Source organism: Eptatretus burgeri, chromosome 1, assembly GCF_056783735.1.
Source record: "Eptatretus burgeri isolate ZD-2024b chromosome 1, Ebu_testis_v1, whole genome shotgun sequence".
Lineage (NCBI taxonomy): Eukaryota > Metazoa > Chordata > Myxini > Myxiniformes > Myxinidae > Eptatretus > Eptatretus burgeri.
This window is the reverse complement of record NC_140961.1, coordinates 64,004,340-64,014,339: the sequence shown is the minus strand read 5'-3', so window position 1 is coordinate 64,014,339 and position 10,000 is coordinate 64,004,340. Positions and strand designations below refer to the sequence as shown.

Here is a 10,000-nt window from a genome sequence, read left to right as displayed (position 1 = left end):
TTTGCCAGGAAAAGCAATTACACCGTGCAGGGTCCTCGCGTCCAGAGCCCCATGACCTACCTGTTGGTACAACTACCTGAGCTGTGATCCACACCCTCAGCGCACACTCATATCACTGCCGAGCGGAACAGAGTGCAACACTGGTTAACCCGCAGGTCCAATCAGTGGGGCAAAAAAAATTCCCATCTATATTTTTGGTACATACTGTGTCACATCAATGAAAGAAGGGACACAAACGATGCAGATATGTGATAAGTTATACATTTACATAAGCAGGCAGTCATGAAAGCAAATAATCAAGTAGGTATTTAAAAGCAGCCAAAGACACAGAAAAGTAGACTTATCCCCAGTACATATTCCCCTTCAACAGACTTACTGAGACAAAAGACAGCCACCATCATTCAATTTGGGAAGAAGGAGACAAAAGTAACTGAGAAGGAAGCAGAACCGAGTGTGGGGAAGACTTCTTCCTGACCTCATGCATCCCTGTGGGTTTACGGCAGGCAAAATATTGTGGGAGGGTCGGGGTGTGAGGATGGGAAAGATGAGCGGTGGAGTGTCTGTTTTCTGTCAGAAGCATGTGGTGTGAGTTTATATGGAGCTGTGATACACCCTGGGGGACTGCACTTCGACCCATGGGCTGCTCACATGCGGCCCAGCATGATTTGCTCCTGTGCCTCATATCCCAGCGCAGCTTGGTCCAATGTGACCCACACTCCAGCAGACAGTCACTCAAACAGGCAGTCTGAGATATACTCCTGCCCTTGGTGCATCAACAGCCCTTGGGGCATCAACAACAGCCACTAACATGCTTGCTTTCCATCTCTTAAAGCCCCTTGAGTGTCACCGGCAGTGGAAAATCACGTGTCATGCTGTGGAAACAGCACCCCTGGCCCCTCCGCCCGCGTACATACGCAAGGCAGCAAACAGCACCTTCGGCCCCTCCCCTTGCATGCCCAGGACTCTTCCATACAGTACATACTGTATTGCATATGCAAGATGTCCTTTGTACTGAACAGCAAGCTGTTCCTAACCCTAACCCTAACAGCCTGGGCAACCAGCAATGCCAATTTTTACTGCTAATCCTGCAGGGTTACGCAACCTCGCATGATACCTTACATGTGCACAGCCGCACCAAGGTGGAGGGGTCTCCTGCCCTCGATGCGTATTTGCGTTAACTTACCATATCAGGTGCAGCCGAGCAGAGCTGCCAAGTAGGAACCGGCTAATAAGAGCCAATTAGTGGGGTAGAACTTCTTGGATAACTATGTGTGGACCATACTGGATTAATCGAGGAAAAGACAGAACGAGCTGGGTGCATTTACAATGTAAGAAATTTATTTATAAAGCAAGGGTGAAGAAAGGCGAGGGTGAATTGCAATTATTTACAAAAAAAAGACACAGTGTATAGCTAAGCTGATACAATTGTCGACAATTTTATACTTCCGCAAACATCACAGGCACCATCAGACACACCCCCGAGGAAATTGGAGAGTAAAGAAAAATAGATGAAGTTTGAGGTGTGGGTGACCTCTTTGTACCTGGCGTGGTCGACGGACCAACACAACCCAGCCACTTGGGGGGAGGGGGGAGGAAGGAAGAAAACTGAAGGTGTTTCTGGTGGTGCGTGAGTGAGAAGGTGCAAAATGAGGTGTAATGAAGTGCAAATGTAATGCAGAACAGAAAGAGTGAAGGGTGTGTATCTGCAGTTGCTCTTTTAGTTTTTGTGTGTCCACAGCAGATGAGACAGTAGATTGGAGAGACAGAACGTGTGAGAAGACAGCTTAAAGTGGCATGTGAGAAAGTCTGTGTTTGTGTTTCGTGAGTCTATTATCGGTCTGGCGTCCCATCCACTCAGCGCTCCTCCTTTCGCCTCGTGCCACTGTTCAGGTTTGGACCCTCCTTGCTCAAAAGTAGTCACCTTACACCTGCGAGAAGATCCTCTGACCTCTCGTGGATCACTGTGGCAGGGAAGCTGACTGGCTGAAGGACTGACTGAGACTCGGGGTCATAGACTGCGGATTGTAGACTGCATGCCAAATGAATCTGTTGCAGCTATTTTATAGAGGCTGTATGAAGGAGGAACCAGGAATTGGATCAAAATTCTCTGTAGGCATTTCCCAGAGATCCCATTGGTGTGCAGACGCCTCCCCAAGAAGTAGCCCCACCCCACAAGGCTCCAAAACTGAAAATGACCTCATTCACCACCGAACTTTACCATGCGACGGAGCTCAGAGATGACCATGGGGTGCGGGTTTTTGGGAGTGTTCTCTGGCTACGAACGTGCGCTGGGCACCAAATGAGAGTTGCTATTTAGTGGAGTGCCAGTGCTGCTCAGATGATGTTGAATGGACCCCAGTGCATACTTGCGCTCCGAGCTACGTTCCAATCTGTTTCGACCTCAAGCATCCATCATGGTGGGTAATGTCCTTTGTTCCCCAACATCCTGAAAGGAGAGTGGTGAGCGTCTGGGGTGTCGATCTCAGTTGTGGTGCTTTGCCACTGCTGTGGCAATGTGGGTGAAGTGCTGTGGTGTTTGTGGTGAGGAGGTTGAAGCGTTTGTAGTGGTTTTGGTGAAGAGGTTGAGCATAGATTGTGGTTGTGATGAGAGGGTTGAGTGCAGTTGATTGTGGGAATTTTTAGGAATGCATTGTGAAGGTTGTAGCGTTGTGGTTCGAGTATGGAGAAGGTTGAAATGAAATGTCTGTTGGGGAATGGTGTGCAGTTTGAATAGGTTTCTGGCGGTATGTGCTCATGAGGCTGTTGCTAGTTGGTTTGGTCTTTGGCGTGCATGCATGCGTGGAGGAGAAGTTGTGTGTGTAAAGTAAAGTGTATCAAATTAAGGAATAGAAAATGGAATGAAAGACCCATCCAAAAGCCCTCGCAACGCATTTTGTCCCATCAACCCACTAGACATAAGGGAAGGGCTATCTAAAACGAATACGAATGAAATAACTGTCTCGGGACCACAATATGTTGTTCCCCTGAGACAAATGACACTACATGACAATTTCCCTGAGTTAGCTCATTTTGCCAAATCTTATAAGTAATCCAAGCTGTTAATGGTGCTACATTCAGCTGGATTTAACACATAATCTTTGGGATTCCAATGTTGTATCCTTAGAACTCATCCACTGCTGAGATGCAAATTTTATGACACAAGCATTATGGAATCAATTATTTTACCTGTCTAGAATACTTCGTGATTGTGAGAATACTGTACTTTGTTTTGTTTTTTAATAGTTTGTCACTTTATATGCTGAGGTCATGACTTGTCCTATATATGTCACAATTGTTTTCACTCTCTATATTTCAACATGCAGGTGTTAATAGTCACAATAACAGCAGATTCTAGGAGAGGTACATATTATCGCATTTGCAGCCCATCAATGACAGTTTTACCAGTTGCAAAACTCCGAAGGAGTCGCTTTGTGAATAGCCGGCTTAATGCCAAATCTTGTCGCTAAAGTGCCTAAGTTGACCGTTTGACCTATATTGACCTCAGAAATGATTGGTGGTTGAATTCAGTGACCTGATGTGCAAATCCTCTTCAAATTTCAAGTCAATCGGATGAAAATTGATGATTTTAGAAATGTGACAAAGATGTTGACCTTTTGTCCTTGACATCAAAATCAATACGCTCCATGCTTTTGACCAATTCTACTGTTTTCTGAAGTTTTGTGAAGATCGGTTTAAAATTGTGACCTGTAGGCGATTGACATACAAACAGACGGTCAAATAGACAGACAGAATCACAGACCAGACCAACCAATGTTCTTGCAAATTTTCAATTTCGCAAGTAAGAAAAAAGACGTTATGCAGAGCATGATACTTGCAAAATTCTTAAAACAAATTTGACCATAAAAATAGATGGAGGTTGAATTCTGTGACCTGATGTGCAAATCCTCTTCAAATTTCAACTCCATCAGATGAAAATTGATGATTCTAGAAATTCGACATAGTTGTTGACCTTTGAAGTGTTGACCTTTTGACCTCAAAATCAATAGGCTTGTTGCTTATGACAAATTCTACCATTTCGTGGAGTTTCGTAAAGATCGGTTTAAAATTGTGACATGTATGCGGTTGACATACAGACAAACAGACAGAGAGTCATGGACCAGGCCAACCAATATACTTGTGGATCTTCGATTTTGCAAGTAACAAACAAACAGACAGAGGTGAAAACATAACCTCCATCCACCTTTGGTGGCGGAGGTAGTAATATGGAAATTGACTCTTTGGTAATTTGGTTACATCACACGTGGAAAATATGTTGAGATGTCGACCCTGTTTGTTGATGGTGATGGCTGAATGACTGCAACTTGGTGACCTGCAGCTTCTTTGAAATCCCAGCCACAAAATTGTTTGAGATTACCTTGCTTTCACAAACAAATCTGGTCATCTTTCTATATATTTTTCAGAACTTCAAGCTTTTTGATATTACTTCATGATAATGTTTAATGCCTGGTGTTGGCTTAATGGTGAGGGTGGTGGGTTTGGGATCTAGGGATCCTGAGTTCAAATCCTGCTTGGCTGTTGAATTAATACCAGGTGGGGTTGACTCTGCCTGTCAACCTTCTGAGATCGGAAAAAATGAGTACCAGCTTGCTGGTATACTGTGTTGGAGTCGTGACCCATCCAGGATTGTGCCCAATAGCCCAGGAGACTGCTGTTGGTCCTGATGGATGGATGGATGGATGATGATGTTTGATGAACTAAATCGTTTAAATTAAAGGCACAGAGAGAACAGGGGGAATAGGAATTTCCTTAATAACTCTTTCATTTCCGACTTGCACTGGATGAGATGGGCTCCTGTATGGAAACGCTTTTACAGCTCTTGGTTCATACCCATGATTCAATACACTCAATGAAACCTCGCAAGCAATATGTGTCACTTCAGAGTTAATTTGCACAGTTTCAGCGAACCTGACCTTTCATCAAGGTGTGTCTGCCATTTGGTTGGTACACATATCATGAAAGATTTTGTAATGGGTGAGGTTAACACTCCTTCCTTTCATTCCAGAAACAGTAAACACAAACATTTTGATCGGTTCTTCATTTTTGAAAGCAAAGTTTTAACATCCGAATTTTCCAAATGCTCCTCTGAACTCCTTTTTGTTTTTAATTAATGCCAAAAGTCATGCCCTCTCCTTTCCCATGAAAGCTGGGCAATAGTCCAATCCTGCCGGTGCAAGTAGGCCTGGCATTACTGACTCAAATTTCCCCCCTTACTTCATAGACAAGCGGGATATATTTCTTGCATTATTCCATGGATGGTCACTATCCATATGCAATTTCATCTTTTTATCCAGGCTTGCATATGATACAATATCCGGTTGTCACCCACCTGTCAATAGAATGACAAGAATATTATCATCTTCCATCGCAACCATATGAATCTTCCCATACTCATTCCCCTGGGAAATGTGCTTTGTGCTGCGAGACTCTTGTGTCAATTTCTACATGCTTGCTCATCAGAGCCCTGCCCTCGTTTCTGAGCACAAGCCCATCTTTCACCCTGCATGAAAACAATTTTCTTCAAGGGTATACTTGAGTTTTTCATTGAAACAAAATTTCACAGTTTGTATCTTATACCCGTACTGTACTCCTATTCAGTAACCATAAACTGCAAGAGAGCTGTTATTAAGCAAGCTGAAGAGAGCAATCCAGCGACTGGGGCATTGCTTTGCAATATTTTCTTTTCTTGTTCAAGACTTTTTGATCTACCGGGATTGTTTTTTTTAAACAAGACAGCTGCAATTCTTCTGCCGAACAGGTATACTATGCTCTTTGCTACACCTTTCATGTTGGTGACAAGCTTATCAGACTTGTTCTCTGATGTGTTGAACTGTTTGTACTGCTTGTCCTTCCCTCCATTCAGACTGTTTATTGGCAGACGTGATGATGTCAACTTCTTTCTTACTTTCATCTTAAAGACAATGTCGTCTTTGAAGAGATCTATCAGTTTTGACTGCAAATTCCACGGCTCGTAATTACTGAAACTCTTACTGCACTCCAACAAAATGTTCAAGCATTCATCAATTCGAGTAAGATGTTGAGAAGCGATAAAGACTATATTCTTGAATACCAGCGATGATGGTGCTCTGAACATATTTCACAACAATGGAAAAGGCAATATGGTAACTCACTGTTTTCTTCCTGCACTTGTCCTTTTTACATACCATGCTAAATGCTGCACACTTAACATTGGCAAAATCTTCTGAAATGGTCTCATCAGTTCCAATGAACTACACATTGTCATCATTCATAAATGCATACTAGACTGATGATGATGATGATGATGATTCAAAATTCAATGTACTTAGTGGAGTCATCAGAAGACCAGGCAGGTGAGGGTGGTTGATTAGTCGTGCACCGAAAGGAATGTTGTTAACCGCCCCTGAGAGGCGTGAAGCAGGTGAGGGTCCTGATGAGTCGTTCACCAGAAAGGGTGCAGGAGAGGCAGATGAGGGTGCTGATGCTCCTAAGGTGGACAGACCAGGGTGGAAAAAAATGGGTGATCGTGAGCTGCCTGGCAGATTACTGCAGGTTCCGATGCAGCTCCTTTTATGGGAGCATCACGTCATCCAACCCCCTCTTAAACTTGAGGCAATGCTCCATAACTGGATCAGCATCTAACAGCTTCTTGGTAAATGACGCATGTCCTGCAGCACCTCACACAGGAACCTGATCTTGAGTGCGGACCTCGACACTCTTTCTTCCACATCGCTGCCTGCTTCCTCCTCCTCCTCAAAAACCTGGGTAATGCCTTCCAACTTCTCTTCGGTGAGCTATTTGGCATGCGAGGTGATAAAAGGATCCAAATCCTCAGGCTCCATGTCGTCAAAGCCTTCCTCTCCCACCTACCGTGCCAACCCGACAATTTCATGCCTCTCCTCCATGTTGTCAGGAAAGCCTCTCGAGTTCTTCACTGCTGATGGCCACAAGTTGTGCCAATAGTCATTGATGGTGGAGGCTCTCACCTCATCCAGTGACTCTTTGATGATTGCGCCGATGCAGTAGGCTATGGCGAAAGGTGCGGTTGGTATAATAGGTTTTGAAAGTCGAGATTACCCCTTGGTCGAGCAGCTGGATTGGGGAGGGAGTGTTGTGTGGCAAGAAGATCACCTCGATGCTTGAGTGAGCAATCCTCAGGTCCCCGGGGTGATGAGGAGCATTATCAATAAGCAGGAGAACCTTGAAGGCAAGGTTGTTTTTTTTCCCCACCAGGTACCTCTCCACCTGAGGGACGAAACAGTTGTGTAACGAGTCCATAAAATTTGCTGCCGTCACCCATGCCTTCCTGTTGGCCCTCCAAAACAAAGACAGCATGTGCTTGGTGCTCGGTACAGCACTTGCTGCAGCACTTTCTTGAATCGCCTTCTCGTTCTTCCATATGTAGCGAACGGTGGAATCCTTTACTTTTACTCCATTCAGTATGCACACAGAGGCCACACTTTGTTATCTCGACAGCCGGTCCAGCAGCTCCACTTTGTTGCTCAGGCTCATCACTCTCTTCTTTCTCTTGGCAGTCGATGCATCTCCGGCACTGGTCTTGTGCTTGGGAGCCATGTTTTACCGATGAGTGGAATAAGCAGAGCGAGTGGCAAATTGCTGGTTAATTTAGCGGGATTAGAAGAATGATTGAGACCCAGGACACGCTGCACATAAGTAGTCATGCGGGAATTGTGGATATCTGTGGGAGGGGTGAGTAGTCTGCCCATTGTTTGTGGGGGATGTTGGTGGTTGCTAAAGTTTTACGCAGCAGATGGTAGATGCGATGAAACTTTTTAATTGTGTGATGTGGTGAGCAACTGCAGATGCTGGTTGAGGCATCAAAATTTAGCAGGGTCCTTGCACCCAACTATCATGTTACCTTACAGGTGATTCAGCTATGGCTGGGGAATCACGCTCTTGACTTCCCAACCTGTATCTATTTATAAGTATTAGGCCACTGCACCCCAAGGAGCTTGTACCGCTGACCACTCTTGGAGCCTCGCCCCAGCATGATATGTCTCGCTCCATCCCTCAGCTCAAAACAGGAAAGCAGTTATGGTTCTCATTCAGGTCCCTGGTTCACCAGTCAGCCACAGAACTTAAGTGTGTTCTGACTTATATTGGTCTTGGGAATGGCAGGACTTTTGGGGGGTGGGGAAGAGGGTGGGGGGAAAGGTCACTTCAACACTCTCCGACCCCTGCTTGCTGCTTCCCCATTGGTGTGCATGTCCCATGGCTTTTCAGAGAATCAGTCTGCATCTGGCATTCGCATGCAGATTCCCCAGTCGCTTTTCGGAGGGTTGGTCTTGGTGCTACAGCAGCGTACATTGTCGGTTTTGCAGCCAAAACAGGAATTACCTTGTAATATGTTTTTATTATGTTCTGTAATGTAATGTGTGGGCTGTAAGACATGTTGCATTGTGTGCATGATTTTCACTGTTGGAAGGTGCAGGGGGAAGAAGGATGGGAAAAGGATTCAAATGGATTGAAGATGGGAACGATTGAAATGGATTAAATGAAGAGGCGTTTTATAAAGACAGTATCGAGTTTGAGAGGGAAAGAATGAGGGATTGTGATGGATTGATAGATGTAGAGGGGGATTCCAAGAAGGTGGGAAATTACAAAGGGGATAGAACCTGCGAAACACAAATAACACATTTTCCCCGTCCCGTTTCAGAAGGGAAGTCTGGCATTGGCTTACTGGTTCGGGTGGCAGGTTGGGATCCTAGGGTCCTGAGTTCCAGCCCCGTTGGCCGCTGAATTAATATACACCAGGAGGTTCACTCAGCCTGTCATCCTTCCGAGGTCCGCAAAATAAGCACCAGTATACTGGGAAGGGCACCACAGTGTACTGCATCAGCGGCAGAGCCATGTCCCAACCAATGATGCAACCAGCAGCCACAGGCTGCACTCGATAGAAAGAGTTTCGGAAGGGGAAGGTAACCTGACTAAACACAGTTACTAATGACATATCTAACTGAGGGTACCTTGGGTTGAATATGTCACCATGGGGTCTTTTCCATAACTGCAACAACAGTACAATGGTGGGGATTAAAAGATTGAAGATTCTGTCAAAAAGCAAAATGATAGATAAGCATTTCTGAGTGTTCTCAGCCATCAGGTAACCTTCATTTACTGAAAGCTACATGGCGTTCCATTTCGACATACTCATCTGTAATCATTATGCTGTTCCTTGTTTTGAAGCAATTGCCTCAGACTAATTTACCAGTACATACTAGATCAGTGGTTTTCAATTTTTTTTTTAGTGCCGACCTAATTTCAGAACCCCTCTACATCGCGCGACCCAAAATATTTAAAACCCAATTCATAATATATAAGATAAGATTTCATATGACACAAGAACATTTACTGTTTACTTTATTCACCATCGTCATGTTTTCATAGATAAGTAAACGGAGAATAGCCGACAGTATCCAAATAGTACAGTTGAATGTTTCAGAAGTTTAGTCCCAATGACATTTGGATATATATTTTTTTAGTGAGAAGGATGAGCCTGTTTTTCAGAAACCAACTTCTCTATTCGTGGAGAAGTAGATGACAATGCCAGGATCATATCATGCTCCATTTCTAGGCGATTTCTGTACTTTGTTTTAATCACCACCATGGTGGAGAATGACTGCTCATAAAATTATGATTAAGGATATGGCATGAGAACCCTAATGGCGCACCATGACAGGGTTTTGGCGCACCGTGACGTGGCGCACCGTGACAGGGACAGCCGTATGACTGCAGCATTTTGCACCAGATTATCGACAACGAATTTGTCCGCGCAAGAGCCTGCGCTCCTGAATCCTGCTGGAGCTGTACAAGCTCTTCCTGTGCTGTATCATCTTCATCAGCAATCGAGTCCAGTGGAGCCATGAAAGGGTCCTGAACCACAGAAAAGGATTGCACATCCAGCTCAGGGAAATAGTGCTCGAGCTGTTCAATGAGCGACCGAAGGTGATGTGCTATCTCCCCAGAAAGACTGTCAAGCTCAGTA

At 44.7% G+C, this 10,000-nt stretch overlaps 1 long non-coding RNA gene across 1 annotated transcript in view; it reads left to right on the top strand.

Moving 5' to 3' along the window:
- Positions 1-5,632: 5,632 nt before the first annotated feature.
- LOC147034604 (uncharacterized) overlaps positions 5,633-10,000 on the top strand; it is a 19,206-nt gene continuing 14,838 nt past the window's right edge. The window contains exons 1-2 of the long non-coding RNA XR_015060298.1: positions 5,633-5,776; positions 5,882-6,140. This is a non-coding gene — a long non-coding RNA (uncharacterized LOC147034604). The remainder of the gene's footprint in view (positions 5,777-5,881; positions 6,141-10,000) is intronic.